Source organism: Furipterus horrens, unplaced genomic scaffold (genome assembly GCF_987537825.1).
Source record: "Furipterus horrens unplaced genomic scaffold, mFurHor1.1.pri manual_scaffold_4, whole genome shotgun sequence".
Lineage (NCBI taxonomy): Eukaryota > Metazoa > Chordata > Mammalia > Chiroptera > Furipteridae > Furipterus > Furipterus horrens.
In genome coordinates, this window is record NW_028327174.1 from 34,826,977 (window position 1) to 34,845,671 (window position 18,695).

An 18,695-nucleotide genomic window follows, 5' to 3' on the forward strand; every position below is an offset into this window, starting at 1 on the left:
CAAACAGTGGAAGAGAGAGGATGGCAGAGAATACCAGTTGTGTTTTGTTACAGAGAAGTTTCTAAAAACAGATTAACCTAAGATATGGGTTGGCCATTGCAAATATATAAAGGACAAAATAATGACCTCATTTTGCATACTAGAACCATAAATATCTCTAAGACTTTCAGCTTCATTGTATTATAAGTGTTAAATCTGATCCTCTAATCTCCTTGATTATTATTATAGAAGCATACTATTGGAACTCAGGGTTATTACTAGGATGTCACATGCAAATAAGCTAAAGTGAACTACAGAATGCTCATAGGTTTTCCTGGCCCCAGTGTGGTTTGGCTTCTGACAAGGAGTTCAGGAGAGAGGTGAGGAATTGTCATGCAGGGAAAGAATCTAACTAAATATACATACTGGGAGCCAGGCCATCTTTGAAGAGCCAGTATTAAAAAGATGTTGGATGAAATCACCAAGCTGAAAGAGTTGAAAGAGATGGAAGTGAAAAGATGAAAAAGCAAGTGCCTGAAAGTGGCGCGAAGGAGGAAACTAAGAGAAACCAAACAGATCAAACTTAAAGGAAGAGGTGAAGCTACAAATGAGAGCTTGAACTAGTGATAGTAACAATAGCTACTATTTATTATGTTATTTCTTACCAACCACATAAAACTTTCCATTCATCATTTAACCCTTCATTGTGAACAAGACTTAATCATTCTCATATTGAATTCATTCTCATTTTGTATTTCCATCATCATCCCTTTCTGTCTTTTACAGGGATCATTTCAAAGAATTTCCACTCACTGCCCAAATTTCCAGCCTCAGCCTCTCCATTCAATCTCAACGGACGCTCTCACCTCCAACTCCAAAGGAAAAATAGCCAAAAGGTCGTCGTCGGCGGCGGCGGCGGCAGCCGTCCGTCTCCAGAGACGATGGTGTAGCTTCTTAAGAGTCTATCTGCACCGCCGAGAATGGTTGTGCAGTCCGACTCGGGAGTGACACGGTATCTGTCTCCTCCCGTGTTGAATCGCCATCTTGCGATGACGCTGGAGTGTCCTCTCCAGTGGAGCTGAAGCTACAGAGCCTGGGCAGGGTGATATGGAGGGTCTGCTGTTGCCCATGCAGCAGACCCCCCCTCTCTTCGCAGCTGAAGGGTCCAAGGGAAAGACGGAGTCAATACAGCTTGGCTTCAGGTGCGCCGCAGGAGTTGCCGGTGCTGACTACAACGTCAAACCGCCTTAGGGACTCCGGCTCCGGATTTTCTGTCGGGGTTTACTCCCTTAGCCTTTCCCCTGAAGAGGCATGCCGCAAGGCAGCAGAGGTTTTTTGGAATCAGAGTTTTCCTTCTCTGATGTGCCCTGACTGGAAGATCGAACCAGCGACACTTAGCTCGCAGGCCGACGCTCAATCCACTGAGCCAAACCAGCCAGGGTTAGCCAAAAGGTAAACTCTCCTTAATTGCATGCTACCAAACCTAGAAATTTAGCTGTTTCCACAGCCATTCTTCCTACTTCCTTCTGGTTACAATAGAAGAAATGTTGTCCCTAATATCTAAATTTCTCCACCCATGCAGTGAAACAAACGAAAATTTCCTTGACCCTATGTCTTCTTCCAGCTATTCTCCTCTCTCTTTTCTTTCAAAGACAAACTTGTTCAAAGAGCTATAGATATTTATTATCTTTACTTCTTTCCTATTACTCATCAATCTCTCAAAATTGGTTTTTTTTCTACTATGGCTCATTGGCACTGTTTGCTCAAACAGAAACCTTCTAGTTACTAAGTCCATTAGAAAGTTTCTGGTCCCTAACACATGTAAGCTTTTAACAACCCTGGGTTTCAAGACATCTCTTCCTGAAGCTCTCCAATACCAGGCTCCTGGCATATCTGTTCTCTGATCCTTCTTAGTTTCCCTCACTAGTTATTTTTCATGCCGAGCCTGTAAAGACTGATATTCTCCTTGGTTCTGTCCTGATCCCATCCTCTTCATACACTCCCTGTGCTGTCAACCACTCCTGGGGTTTCAGTGCCCAGGTCTATGCTGACTCCCAAATTAGTACCTCCCTCTTAAGTCTGCTTCTTGATCATCAACTCAGAGCCCACCACCTTATTCATCTGAATGTCTGGAACAACTTCTTTACCTCTATCTTTACTCCCAGTCTTAACCTACCATCTTGTTGTAGCCAGGATGATCCTTTAAAATAAAAATCTCACCAAATGTTTTAATAGTTCTCTATTGCCCTCAGGATAAATCCGAACTTTTTTACAAATCCTTCATGATCATGTTCCCATAAAATGTTCCAGCCTTATTCCTTTCCATACCCCACTTCTGTCCAACATGGGGCCTATACTGGTGTTTCAGAAAAAAAAATTATTGAATGCATTACTCAATGTGGCATAAGGTTTAAATGTTGCTAAAAGGGTATCTTGCAACAAAGTTTATGCTTCAGACTTTCAAATATGAGCTAGAACGTTTTTATGTCTGGGAGAAAATTTTGGACTAAACATATGGAAGTGGGTAGTTCATGAAATAGACTTTTTTATTGCAATCAAGTCTCTTTGAGTTCAGGTCCAGCAACAAGAAAATATTGGGATATAAACTCTAACTTCTTAGAAAAACATCTGAGGGGATTTGGAAAATGAGCTTAGAATTAAGGAAGAATCTGTAGGACATTGAACCCACATTTAATTTTATAAAAGTGGAGATGTTATTAGACTGCATAGTAATAAAGGCAAGAAGACCATTTGCTTTTCCCACTAGATCACTAGATTTAAGCCTGCTGCCAGAGCAATTCTATAGGCAATTCTTTAAAGGATCTATTATTTTAAAGAACATCCATTTAGTTCCAGTGGACTCAGTGGGTCTTGTGACTAAGAATAACTTATGCAGATATGACTTCTGAAAGATTTCTGGGCCTTTGCTGAGAACCAAGAGAGAAAATGGAGCATCAGGAAACCACTATTAACAAAGACCACTGGTCTCTGGACTTGTCTCAAGCTGCCCATAAGAACCACTACTAGTCAGCTCTAGAGATCCAGCGCAGGAGTAGCATATCAGGCTGAGAAAGACCATCTTGCCAAGCAATAATTTTTTTGGTGTCAGCTCTTCATTTCATTTGGGGGAATAAAATGTAAATCCTTCCTGTTTACTTAGCATTTGGTGAGAAATTTCGAGACTATAGTTGTTTTATTATTTTCCTCATTGATAAAAGAAAGCAATACAAACCTGATAAAATTACAAGTTGAGTGAAAGTCTAAGGTAATAGAAGATTTACATTGTCTCAGGGTATATCGCCTGGCAGGATATAAACTGAGAAGAAAAGTTTGCACTAGAGAATCTGCAACTATCATGATGTCCTACACACAATAGATGCATTAAGAGTACATACTAGTCAGGATGCAAAGGTGTAAAACAATGCAAATATCAATAGCTTAAATCAACAAATACATTATTTCTCATGCATGCTAACATCCTCAACATAAGTTGGCAGGGAAGCTCAGAGTTTCAGCCAATGAAAAATTAAAACTTGAAAAATGGGTTCTGGTGCAGAAGGATCACATGTCAACTATGCTCAACACTCATTGGCCAAAAGGAGCCACCGATTCCCTTACCAGGAAAATATAAACAAGGCCAAGAATTAAGTTTCTGTTATGTATCCTGAGCACATAGAACCCCAAAGAAATGGGAGACAGCATGAGTGATGGTCACAATATATATGTGTTGAATGACAGATGACTTTTGCATTTTGGACATTTATATTATGGTCTATGGAACATGTGTGCTTGATGCTCTAAAATAGTATTTTTCAATTTTAAAAAACTTTAAACACCCAAGAATATATAAAATCTCAGTTTAAGAAACTAAAAGTTAAACACTGTCATGTAAGGTGATCACTCAAAGCAACTTTAAGGGTAAATACAAATATGGGCACTGAAATTGGCAGATATTCCAAAATAGGCTAGCTTTAATATTCTGAAATTTTTCACAATGCGAAAATACAAAATCTAAAATTCTTATACAAAATAGAAGACTCCTGAGTATTTTCCCAAGAACTCCCATCTATTTACTGAAACTGGTTTGATAAATAGCTCTCTAGTTAAAGAAAAAGAGATAACATTTATTGAGTGCGTGCCATTTATCCTTTTTTAAAAAAAATTAATATGTGGGGCAATTTTTTCCCCAAAAAACTTTTCCTTCCTGGTCAGAGGAGGAAAGACTTGGCAGCAGGGTGGGGGTGAGGAGTGTAATTGACTAGGTGGAAGCCAAAAGGCACACCTTGAATGGGCTATACTGGAGTGAGAAGAGGTTGGTCTGGAAATGACAAGCCCCTCATTTCAGAGGATCAGAAAGTTTGGACCCAAGAAACCTGCCCTCTTTCAACCAAATTCCTTCCATCTTCTGAAGGAGAACTAGGCATTACCCTGGCCTGGATCTTCTTCTGGCTCTCATGCCAGGCATCTCTCAGATCTGGCTGTGGCACTACTGGGACCACTAACATTGCTAGGGCCACAGTGTTTTGACTTAAACAAACAGGTGAGGCCTGGCCTGGCTCCATCTGCACAAGCAGAGACAAAGGTGGCTGATTAGCTGGACATCTGTGGTGCACAAATAATGGGAGAGGGCAGTGCTCGTCAGCGTTAGATAAGGACCTTGAAATGTAGTGTAAATTTCCAAGGCGGATGACTAAAGCCTGGACAGTGTGTTTGAGTAAGGAAACATAACTCTGTGAGCTGACCCCACTTCTGAAAAAAACCTAACACAGTCTCTGCTCACAAGATGTTTCAGTCCCCTTGGAAGAGGAGCAAGTAGTCTGCCCAGCTGGGGCCTGGGACTTTCATGATTGTCCTGATCTCTGTGATCAGAGATGGTCCCAGCCACCTCAGACTCTGAGCCTGGGACAGAGCTGGAGAACAAGACATTGAGTCCCAAGAGGGCTGCTCCCAAGGTCCCATCCCACCCAGTTGGCTCCACAGGCCCCCTCCTCTACTACTTTTTCTTGGCCTCCTTCTTAGAACTCTTGTTCATTTAAGAGGCAGCAGCATTGGGATCCTCATCACCCCCACACCTCTGCACTTAGATGGTTCTGTCTCCTCTCACAGAGCCACACCACTCCTGGAGCAAGTCCATGTACCATTGTTCTTAAATGCTCTGCATGAAATAACTCTTTGAATATGAATGACAACTATATTATATAGGTATTTGTTATCCACATCCAGCGTCATCGCAAGATGTCGATTCAACACGGGAGGAGGCAGATACCATGTCACTCCCGAGTCGGACTGCACAGCCATTCTCGGCGGTGCAGATAGACTCTTAAGAAGCTACACCATCGTCTCTCGAGACGGACGGCTGTCGACTTATCCACATTTTCCTAATGGGGGTACTGGGGCACAGAGTGGTTCAGTCACACAGCCCATAACTGGCACTCTGAAGTTTGGGTACAGAACATTTATTGTTCTTGACCTTTGTGCTATACTGCCTCTTTAAGAATCTCAGGAATACTTATAATTTTGTAAGTGATACACTTACTAAAATATTACTAAATAACAATAAGCCATTTTAAATATAGACATGTGAGAGATTTTCTTACATTTGCTCATTTATTTACTCAACAGGTATGTTTCCTAATATGTGTAATAGTGATCTTGATACAGAGAGGGTATAAGGTACTGTTCTCACAAAGCTTTCTATAATATCTAATGGAAAAAATGGAAAATGAGATATGCATGCAATTATTAAAAACAAAATAGAGAGCTATTATAATGTATGTGCAACTATTTCATTTGTTTGTTTCTGGTTTATTATGGATCCTCCTCCCCAGAGTGAAAACTTCATGTGAAGCGGTGCTATGTCTGTCTTACCCACCACTATCACCTCCATGCTGAAGAGCCCAGGAAATTGCATGTGCTCTATCTGTGGGAGTAAGTGAGTGCATGAATGACTGAATGATTGTAAACTTCCCTGCTCACTACATGCCAAGCACAGCAGTAGGTGCTTTATGTGGTTTTTCTCACTTAATTTTCACAACAAATTTTACAAATAAGAAACTGAGATTTAAAGTTCAATCAGCTAGAAATGGGAAAGCCAGAATGTGAACCCAAGAGTTTCATGATTTTGCATTCAGTAAACCCTCTGATTTGAAAACATTGCCTTCCAATGTAGGCCAAAAGAATACAGACCATGTTCTACGGGAAGCTATCTTCTTCCAAGTTCATGCATGATGATGAACAAATCACAAATAAAAAAAAATTTCCCAATAACTCCCACCATTTTTGTCTAAAGCAAAGACAAGAGGATATATTGCAAAGCCAGATGACTAGATATTTATCAGTCAGAAATGTCTCAAAAAATACAGCTTGATTAGTGAATTGCAGTATGTTAAGTAATTAATTAAGAGTTTGATTTGTAAAAACAAAGCATGATGGCTCCTACACACACCATGTGTCCCCTGAGCAAATGAAGATAGAGCTCAATGCTGGGGCTCCCGGCTCAGCTAAGCAGTCACAGATGTGACTCAAATTAGAAGGATGAACTCTGAATAACAATAACACCATCCAAATTAGCAAGTAGTATCTAAAATTTCTCTCAGAAAAGCCAGAGACTCAGTCTAGGGTCCAGGATTCTGAACATTATATTCTTAAGCTGACTTTTGGATCTATTTTGGCCAGTGCCACATATCATAAGGACTCATGAAGACATGGGGAAAGTTTTCTTTCAAGTTGTTCAGCAGAACATCACCTAAAGAAGTCTCTCAGGGCCAGTCTATAGTTTATGTGAGAAAAACTGTCTATTTCTATTCCAGGCAAGCGTGTGTGCGCACATGTGTGTGTATAACAGAAGTGCATATATGTGAGTACAGTATTTGGAAATAGAGAGGTAAATTCTGTAGAAAGCAGACTTTGAAAGAATATAGTAGACATTGTTTTTGCTTTATTTTGTTTTAAGCTCTGTTATAAGCCTATGTGACTTTTTAAAGTATAGAAATTTATTTTTATAAAATGATCACCATAAAGAAGGATACAAAATAAAACAGACAAATCTTAACAAGAAATTCAAAGATTATGGTTCTGCAACCAAATGTGCATTGTCCTTTGGGGGGTATTTATGCAGTAAATACAATTAGAAAGATAATGGATTTAAGAGACAAGGACAAGTTATTCTTTCTTACCAAGACATGTGCAGCATACATTTTAGACCCACGGCAAACAAATAACTTGCAAAAATGGACATTTCTTTCCCATTGTAAAAAACAATTCCCTCATATTATTTACCCTTCTATAGTGACAGAATACAATCAAGGGAAAGGATCTATACCAACTCATCTCTTTTCCCCACTACCTATTGTGTTCCATCTAAATGAACACTTTGTGTCTAATATCTTCTGATTCCTTATTTCTCAATGGAACTTCTCCATGTCTGGCCAAGCAGCCCTTCTTTACCACGCCCATCTCTCCCCTACCTGCCTCAACAACTCTCTAGCTCTGCTTCTTCAACTAGCTGTTCTTTCCTGCATTGACTGTTTACTCCTTCCTGGCCACTTTTGTAGCCCTTCTTTTTATGCTACAGAAGACTACTGACATTTTGCTTTTGGCCACTAACTCTTCTGTTTTGATAAACTACCCAACCTTTTTCCTTCATCATTCTGACTTTTTAATACTATAATGACTGTCTTTTCCCAAGGTATCATGAGGACTGCCTTCACTTTATTACCTTGGTATTGTGCTTCTAAACAATCACATAGTCTCTGTTAGCTTCTTAGAAATTTATTTTGTCTACATTTTTTGATATATACATGAGTTCAAAATGTTCAGTTGGAGTCAATATGACCATTTTGTAAAGAAAAGGAAGCTAATAGGCTTCTGGAATTTAAAATAATATTTATTTTCAACCATGTTTTTGAAATTTGCAGCTTATAAAACAGTTTTGAAATTGAAGACAAACATTCATCCAAGAGTTGCATTCCATCCTCTGAACTTAAAAAAATCCACTATTTCAGTTGGAAGAAAATGCTTATTGGCGTGTTTTCCATAATTTCATGCTTCAGAAGGGAGAGATATGCCTTCCATGAAATTTAGTTCTTATATTTCTGAACCAGTCTTGTTGACCCTTCCTAGAGCACCCAAGTTTAAATGTATGACACATAATCAGATTGATCATCTTAAAGTGTCCTCTTAAGGCAGAAGATGATGCCAAGTTACCTGAATGAGACAGTTCTGCTTTGCTTTGTGACGAAGATCTCAACATGAACCAATGGCTTTCTCTCAATCTCCTCTCAGTTTTGATGGGAGCAATAATCTCAAAACAGATTATTCAGTCTTGTTAATCTCCAAAATATCTTGCTTGGGTTTATTTTTAATCGACAAGCCTCGATGTGATTGTGCATGCTCTCAGTTCTAACTTATTTTTAATGACAGAATGAGCTGATAGCATATGTGTGCTCTCCATTAGGCTAGGGAAATTAAGAGCAAATCTTTTCCTCAGTCCTTAGCCATTTAAAAATTAGTTTCCTTATTTTCCTGCCCCAGATGAATCCTGCATTGTTTTAATGAATTCATTCACAGTGTGAGGGCACACAGCATTGAAGGGACCTCAAGCAGTTTCACATTACAGACACTGACATAGCTTGCTAGAGATCTTCAAAGGCTTTTGTGCTTTATTGCTTCATCATTTCTTGAGAAAATTATTTTTAGGCTGTCACACCATCCCCTCCCCCGCGTTCTCTTTTAAAAAACAACTGAAAAGAAAAGAAAGAGGGGACATGATCTAAACTATTTCTGTTAGTTAGAAAGATTAAATAAATTGTAACTGATGTAGATTGCTGAAAAAAAGATTTACCTCATATGTAAATGAGGCCATTGAATTATCGATGACTTCCTGATATTTTCTTAGCAATAGACAGGTTTTTACAAAATGAAACCTTATCCAAAAGCCTAATATATAAAAGGGAGGCTACTCTAGGTGAAATGTTAGTAAGTGACTCCCAGAGGTCTGCCTTATCACCCTATCTTCTAGCAATCTCTGGGTGCTTCTATAAGCCTCTTAGACATTATATTTCCAGGTCTAACACTTTAGGATTCTATTTGATTCAATTTTACAAAAATGTAATTGAGTGCCTACAATATAACTGGAGATACAAAGATGCAGCAGTCCCTGCCTCAAGGAGTTCACACAATTCTGTTTTGATACAGTGGCCGATTATACCCTTATTAAATTGCTTGTTAAGCCCCCAAATAACTCAAGGGCCTCTCTCTCAGAAAGTAAAGGGACCCCAGTGCCTAGTGCTACTTGCTACTCAATAAATGCTAACTGAGCAAATTTATTGAGTGAAGGAGAGAATTTCAGTTAAATAAAAGAGTTGAATGATTAAATACAATAATGGACAATATACCAAGAGTGAACGCAAATATAGTCCAAGGGAAATATTATATTCAATACAATAGCTAAGATAAATGTCACCCTTATGAACCAAAAAAAAAGTGAGTGCCTGATCTTGTCAGTTCCCCTATAATAAGGAGTGATCATATACTTCAAAGAAAATGCTATCTTTTAGTTAACTGTGGAATAATGCTCTATGAGAGGAAATACTGTATTTCAGCTGATGATTAGCATATGCCTTGAAAAATAGGGAAAAGAACTCTTAATGATTCTTAAATGTTAACTGATTTTAATATCTCACTTGGGCCTTTTAAGGCCTCTCGACCTCAGCTAATCTCCTGTAACATAAAATTCTCTAATATTGACAAAGCAAATAAGCAAATGCACTGCATATTTTAAGTTTAGAGCTTAAGTATTTTTGCACTCTTTTCTTTCCATATATTTGTCATTTATATTGCTTTCATTCTATTGGATAGTTTTGCAGGGCAGTCTGCCCCAGAACCTATGATTTACATTGTGGATCAAAGACCAGTATTAAGGTCAGTGTCACAGGAGAGCCTTCCAGAAAACACGGGAGGACAATGAATGACATGTTGGTAAAATTTTCAGAAAATCATTATTTTCTATTCACTGGTTGCTGCCTCATCCAGATAAATAATATTTCTATGTCCCTTTACCAAGTACACAAATAATTTTTTTGTTTTTCTTTTTGGGCTAAATTTTCTACTTTTTATAAAATTGCTTATTTAGTTCACTCACTTTGGAAAGTAAAAATACCAATGATTAAATAAAACCTTGAGAGATTCACATTTAGAAAAATAATGATTTCATATATGGTTCTTTTAATATAGCCAAAAATCCTTTGGGTGCGTAATAGTTATTTATTGCAAAGAGCATCACAAACTGACTGATAGATAGATAGAGATAGAGAGGAGGGGAAGAGAGAGAAAGAGAAAGAGAGAGAGAGAGAAAGAGAGAATACACTATTATAGCTCTAGCCAATAAGCTTGGTTAGAGCTCACCCAAATATCAAGCATACTCATACAGGACAAGACAAATCAGTTTGCAATCTTCTTAAAGCACAAAATTTTGAAATAAAAATAAATAAGATGAAGTGTCCGCTTGATGAAATATGTACTAAAATCATTTAAAATGTGCTTCATAAAAAACGCATTTGAAGAAAGTTTTATTGCTAATGAAGGATATTTCCATAAAGCCATTCTGATGTAAAATAACAATTATAAAATAATCCAGTTTTTAAAATCTCCAAGTAATGCTTAAAACAGACACCAATGACACTCTTCCTCCTTAACATCTATTCTGATAAAAGGAGGTTTGGAGTTTCTACTTCACTTATTTGACTCTGATAGGTATAAAAATAACCTTTATATCCAGAAACAAAAAAGTGTAATAGTCTTCTAGAGCAAGGTCCTAAAAATACTATCATGTCTGTCTTCCAACAGAATACAAAGAGAGCTATTTAAAACTTAATTGAGGATTCCCTGTAACTGAGACTAAGAAATATATATGCCCATATTACTATTTAGTATATATCCAAAAAAGAAAAATGCCTAAAAGAGAAACCTTAAAACATACAGAGTTGTCTGTTATTTATATTTTAAAAGGAGAATAAAATTTATTATTACATAAATACATCTATGTATTAACTAAAAGTAAAGCAACATCAAATTTGTAACTTTATGAGACAAATCAGAGTATTTAGGAGGCAGACCATTCAAAATACTTACAGCAATGTAGAACATTCAAAATGCTTTGAGAATACATCACATCATATATAAAAAACAACTGAAAATTGATCAAAGAACAAAATGTAAGAGCTAAAAGTATAAAATTGTTTGAAGAAAACATAGTCATAAGTCTTCATTACCTTGGACTGGGCAATGGTTTCTTAAATATGGCACAAAACACAAGCAACAAAGAAAAAAATAACCTGAACTTCAAAATTTAAAACTTTTGTGCTTGAAAGGACACCACCAAGAAAATGAAATGACAACCCACAGAATGTGTGAATATATTTACAAATTATATATCTGATAAGTAACTAGTAGACATAATACATAAAATTCTCTAACCACTCAATAATAGAAATAAATAAGTCACCCAATTAAAAATGAACTTAAGTGCACATTTTTTCAAAGAAGATATACAAATGAAAAAATGTTCAATATTATTAGTCATTAGTGAACTGTAAATTAAAACTTCAGTGAGATACCATTTAATATATACTAGGATGGCTTTAACCAGTAACACAGACACTAGCAAGTGTTTGTTGAAATGTGAAATGATGTAGCCACTTTGGAAAACAGTTTGGCAGTCTCTCAAAAAGTTAAACATAGAGTTACCATATAACTTAACAACTCTAGTTTTAAGAAAAGTTAAAACATATGTTTATACATGGAATTGTACATGAAGGTATATAGAAATGATACTCAAAATAAATTTAAAAAGTAAAAACAATTCAAATGTTGATTCATGAACAAAAAAATTGGTATACTCATATAACAGAATATTTTTTCAGCTATAAAAAAATAAAGTACTGAAACATGCTACAACATAAATGAAACTTGAAAAAATGGTGCTAAATAAAATAATTTATACACAAAAGGCTACATATTGTGTAATTCCATTTATTTGTAGAGTCCAGAAAAGGTAAATCCATAGAAATGAAAAGCATATTGGTAGTTTCCAGGAGCTGAGCAGAGGGGGAAAAGGATATGACTACTGATGGGTATGGGATTTTCTTTTTGAGTGATGAAATGTTCTGTAATTAGTGTTGATAGTTGCACAGCTTTGTGAATATATTAAAAACTACTGAATTGTACTCTTTAAAAAGGTAAATTTTGTGGTATGTTAATTACCGTGTTTTTCTCTCCATAAGATGCACTTTTTTTTCCCCAAAAAAGTGGGGGCAAAATGTCTGTGTGTCTTATGGAGTGAGTATTGTATCACAGACTGTGATGTGCATTACCTGACCTGTTAGCAGTGGTGACAGCTGTTAGAAGAGAAAGCAGTGGGCCCATGTGAAACCCTGGGGACACTTAAATGTCCCACTTTACTGCTGAATCTCAGGGTGTCTGGTCAGTATGCAGATAGCGAAGAAAGTGATATCAATGATTGTGAGCAACTGAGCTTCATAAATTCAGACACCAGTGATGATGAGTTCTTGGGGTTCCCAGAAAACTAGAAGAGTACTTGAACCTTAAAGTCTCTCCTCATTTGTTAATGACAGCGATGATGGTTCTTAATACCACGGTTGACTGCTGTTTACTTTACATGGTTGAAATATTATTCTGTTAAATTTTATTAAATATTTTAGTACACCATTTGGTTCAGAATATTTTTTTCTTGTTTTTCTCCTCTAAACCTAGGTGCATCTTATGGTCAGGTGTGTCTTATAGTGCAAAAAATATGGTATATTTCAATTTTTAAAAAAGCTTACAGAGATTGATGAGACTTTTTTAAATGAACAAAATTGGAAAATAAATAACTTTTGGTCAAATTTGGTTCATCAACCAAATGTTACTTGAATTCTACTCCACTGTTCATGCTATCTCTGATCCTCACCCCAGTTTCAGTCCATTGGTATATTTCTTTCCAGCAATAAGCAGTATAATAGGAAGAGGATCAGGATGAGGAAAAGGTGTTCATTTCTCCCTGTTGGTAATTTTTAAGAAATAACAATGATTTATAATTTTGATGATTTAATATTTTATCATGTTCAAAGATCTATGTGAAAATAGCTTCTTCAAAAATGTCATGTACTTTGACTTCTTTTGCTGGTCCTGAGATGAAATCTACTTTCCCATTATGAGTAACTATAGATAAATCTATGAAACAACAATCTTAATACTGAAATTTGGTCATAACTCCCCTTTTACCAAACTCTTTGGGTATTTCCCATCCTTAGTAAATCTTTCTGCCTCATTTGACACCATTGTTCACTTTCCCTGTGTCTCTTGGTAATTGAAGAAATGGCAATGGACAAGTGTGCCCATGAGGAGCATGACAATTTAGAAAAGAAGAAACACAGAGGTGGAAACTTGGGGACTTTGAACATTTAAGGAGCAGAAGCATATGGTTGAAGGAATAATGACTGAGATTTAGAGGAGAGGCAAGAGGAAACCAAAGAAACAATGGTGCTATAGAAACTAAAGAACAGGGGAGAGCACTCGACAGTGTTAAATCCAGCAATTCCTTCAAGGAAGTTGGTTGACCAAGAGACTGGCAGTTACTGGCCCTGTGCCCTTACCTCACTTCATAACTATCTGGTACTATAGACTGACAGCTCTCATCCTTTGAACAGGTTAGAGAAGAAGGTGTCTAAGATCCCTAAATCTTTACACTTAAATATGGAGGTCTTTCACTATATCAGAGTACATAATTTACTCAACATTTACTCTATTGTTATTACTGGGCTTCTACTCCCTACTATCTTTCAAAGAGGCCATCACAAAGTTTTATCCAGTAGTAACAGTAATCGTTGCAGTTTTTTACTTACCTTCTCTCCTCACACATCTCAGACATGCAGGCATTCTCAGCCATAGGCTCTCTTATTGCTTTGGGCTCTTACCTTCTTAAAATTATGCTGGTTTTATCCTAGTTTCTACCAAAAAAAAAAAAAAAAGCATAAACCAAATGTATTATGTTATGAATGGATTTGTTCTCTGGAAATATAACTTCAAAAATACTGTGAAATACTATTGATACTATGAAAAAAGTGTATATACTGAGGGTCAAGGACTCCAAAACTGGGTACTTGGCATTTTTACCCTTCATTTTTTTCATACTTTTCCTGAGAGATTTTATCCTAGACTTAAAAATAAAAACAAAACATTTGGGGAAGAGAAAAAAAGTAGTATTGATAAATTCCTTTTATGTAATATTCTGTCCTTTATAGTCAGAAAATAACTGAGAGTGCTGTTCTTCTGGCATTTGGAGTAAACTGGTTCTTGACATTTTTTCTTGAGTGAACTTATATCTGATACACCAAAGAACAAATGAGAAGTATAAAAACAGCACTGACTGTACCAACTCCCACTACAGTCTTCTGTCTTTAAACACTTTTTTAAAGTTCAATATAAATTGCTTGACAATGGCATTCACAGCTGTGGTAAGAGGATGGGAAGTGCATTTTCATTGCCAAGTTTCCTTTGCGTGGTGCCTGTAGCAATCTTTTCTAACTGTGTGGTTACACCCAACACAGCATAGATAGTCCCCAGGAACTGAAAATTCTTTCCTTTCTGCACATTCACAGTGGCAGCCAAGGAAAACAGAAATCATTGTCACTTGATGGAAGGAAGGAGGTGATTGCCAACTGGAAGATGGTAGAGGGAAGACACACATTTACAAAAGAAATAGATCGAACTTGTCAGGAAGGCATGCACCTGTATGAAAATTCATGAAGCAAAGTGTATAAATATGGTGAAGACCATTTGGCCATTGATGACAAAAGGAGAGAGAAACAGAATTGATATTGTTGTGAAAGTCAACTTGACACTAAATTGCCAAAGACAGGAGATGCAGGGTGTTTTCTCAATTCGGCCAGTAATGCTGACGAAGAAACAGGGTTCAGAAGTGACAGGGGTGAGGCTGGGGCTTTATCTAGACAGCTGCTCTAAGTTTCATTTTATTGAAGCATGTATCTGACCAATTCTTCACTTGTTTACTTTAGTTTTCTGTCTCACATGGTTGAGGAAGCAATAAGGAGAACTACAACTCAACTATAAATTTCAGGGAAGGACTAGATGGTGATGTATCAGTGACAGGAAACTTGTGAGACGATTGCCCTGATATTTTGCAGATTTGTAAGAGTGAGGGGTGGGAAATATGGGAAGAGTCAGAAATATACCTTGGCCTTCAGGAAAACAGATTTTTAAAAATATATAGAAATTGTTCATATTATTTGAAAGGAATGTCACTCAAAGGAAAAGCCAGTTTTAAAAAGAGGGAGGAGAAAGTATAACTATGCAGTTGTTATTTTCAATATAAAAAAGATTTTTTTAAAGAAATTTTGAGCTTCAAAGAAACAAAAAGTATTTATTTATTGGATAGTAAACTCTTCAATCTCTAATATTAAACAAATTCTACCCAATTGCCCCTGAGCAATAAAACCAAGGGGTGTTCTATATTGCATGGAAAGTTGGGATAGATCAGAGTTTTTTTTTTTAACTTTTTTATCATTGTTAATGTGTGTACCTTGATTCCTTAGGCAGTCTGAAAGAGCCTGTGGCTCCCTTCTCCTAAAAATGATTTTAAATGTATAGGGTTAGAAAGGAAACCAATGATATTGAAAGGTGGTTCTCAACATTTTAAAAATAAATTAGTCATATAATAAATATGTATCTTTATTAATGCATTAAAGAATAAGATCTAGCAGAATGTCTAATAACTATTGGAATTTTGAATAGCAGTGAGTGTAAATGATTTTTCAAGAGGCATGCAACAAATATGATGTGGTGTGAAAATATTCCAGCCACAGGTACTCTTGGGGTTTTGTTATCCAATTTTATAATTTTTAGAAATGCTACAGTACAACTAGACATTTTTGTAAATAAAGGTGTACTTATAAGATATAGTCAAGTTCATAACAAATATAGGTGTTCTTATCATCATTGTAGATTCTTGGGTAATGTGCTATGAGAGCATGCTGTGAACCAATGTAGATGGAGTTGTAAATTTTCCAGTACATATCCCTGACCTTCTGGGCTGGTGAAACAAACCCTGTAAATAATACTGTAACGTTCTACATCATCCGATAGCAACTCTCAAGCCCTCCAGGGCTCCCATAACTGCCTGAATTACATGGGGTGATGTCTCAAACACATTGGGCCACACATAGTTCCAGAAGTGATTCAGTGAATTTTCACAACCAAATCTATAACCCCCAAGTGACATGTGTTGTACCACTGCACTAGCTGTCTGTCTGTATACAAGGTCCCTATCCATTAAGGCAACCTCAAATAATGGTGTCACAGCACAGATGTAGTCCTTTTCCATTTCACCAATATATTCAAACGAGAAGGAAAGTGATTTTAACACTTCGTTTTGAACACTCTATTCAGGAACTCGTATTCATTCATTAAGGCAGGTAGCACTGTGAAGGGTGAACACGTTTCAGTGACAATAGCTATGGCTACAGTGGTACAAACTCTATTCTGCCTTATAAATATAAATGCATATAAATATATAAATGCACAGATCCCTTGAGTTCTTCCCAGGAACCATGAAATTCCATGGAAGTGGTGGTATATGAAGTTTCACCAGATTTTCTATAGATTATAAGACAAACTTTCCAGAATTGCACAATGGACCCCCAAAGTGGCATTAAAGGAATAGGACTCACAGCCAAATTACCTGGGTTAAATCTGAATTCGGCCACCTACTAGCTTTGCAATCTAGGGCAAATTACTTAAAGTCCCAATGCCTCAATTTTAACATCTATCAAATACGGTAACAATGGCATATCATTATTGGTATATCATTAATGGTATATCATTAATGGTATGTTGATGTATATCATTGGGATTTGTCTGAAATTTCAAAGAAATAATTTTTGTATATAATAATTAGCTATTACTACTAGGTAGTGAATATAATTTCTCACTTTACCCGCTCTCACTCTCCAAATTGCGCCCAGCCACGCTAAACTGACAGCAGTTTCACTGGCATACCGATACTGCTTCACCCCTGCGTGTCCTCACTCATAACACTCTTTCTGTCTGAAAAGCCTGTCCTAAATGCCTTGCCACCTCCCCCTCCCTTTTTTATACCCTTGTACTTTAGAATACACCAAGTCAATCTGACAGTACTTCAGTGAGGCCATTTTACCTCATCCGGAGAAAATGAATCAATTCCTTCTTTTAGCCCCATTACATTCCTTCTAACCAGCAAATTCCAATAGGTATTGACCCTAGCACTGTGAGGCGTACAGGCTTGGGCAAAAGCAGATTTACTATTGTGAGTACGCGAAACACAGAGTTTATTCTTGTATTATTATTTCTTAAATAGTGTATGATTTTTCGTATGAACAACTGCAAGCCTACTTTTGCCCACCCTGGTACTTAGGCATGTTGATCACGGCAAATCTTGCCCTTGTGCACGTTGATGACTTTTTCATCTCAACCTAAGTTTCTTAAGAATAAGTTCCATGCTTTGGTGATGAAGATCCTGTGATGATCCTAAAGCCAGGTGTGCCGTGTAGTTTTGATGAATGACTGGATGAATGAATATATTAATGCATGGTATAAAACATGGTTTTCAATCATTTGTATGGAGAGGACAAATAGTTATGCTAACTGAAAACAAAAATAACTTCCTTAATCTTTCAAATGACTTGTAATTATAATCCTTGCCCTGCCTGCCTCATGAATTACCATTCAGCTATGTCTTCTTGACACATTAGAACTATTTCTAATTTATTGGGTTGCTGTAGCAATCAACTCAGAGACTGTACAATATAATGCTTTATGAAATGTAAAGGCCTATGCATATGCTCTCTTTCGGTCTTTCCCCTGACACTGCCTTGCCTGGCATGCTCCCTTTCCTTCACACTGCCCACATGGCCAGTGTCAGAAAACATCCACGCATCATTGGCTGCCTGAGGTCACTGAGCACTGGTTACTCAGAAAAGAAGGGGAGTGCTGACTAAGTATTGCCTTTACTCTTTTCCCTGACATCGAGCTAAGTTCTCAGTCTAGCTTTGAAGTCAGGTTCCTTGGGGGTTTCAAATCTTGAATTAAGTTCAATCTCCCTAAGCTTTGGTTTTCTGGCTACTTCCACCTCCTCACCTCCCATTCCTCCCTCACCAAGCTTTGGTCTCCTTGGCTTCCATATCGTTCTGCGGTGATTCTCTGTCATCATCTCATTCAGCCCCTCAGCATCAGCAAACACCAGAGATCACATGTGCCTTCCTGAAACACTTCCTCCTGCTGGCTTCCTGGGCCTCCACTCACACCTTATTTCCTCCCTTAAGTTACTGGCCTCTCCCTTTCCATTTCCTCTGTTGGATCCCCTCTTTTTACCTAATCTTTAAATTTGGATTGACTTAGAAATCAGGTTTGAACTCTATTTATTTTTCTGCATTGAAGGCTATCTCATTCATTCCCAAGAATTAATATACAATCTATAAGTTAAAACAATAATAAGCCCTACATTTATATATCCAACCCTGACTACTCTCCTGGGTGTTAGACTCATATCCAACTTGGCATCTTTATTGGATGCCTAAAAGGCAGAGCAAGCAATACTCTGGGTTCCCCTCATTTCAATCCCCATCAAGGAAAACCCCCCACAAAAACCCACTCTTCTCCCAACT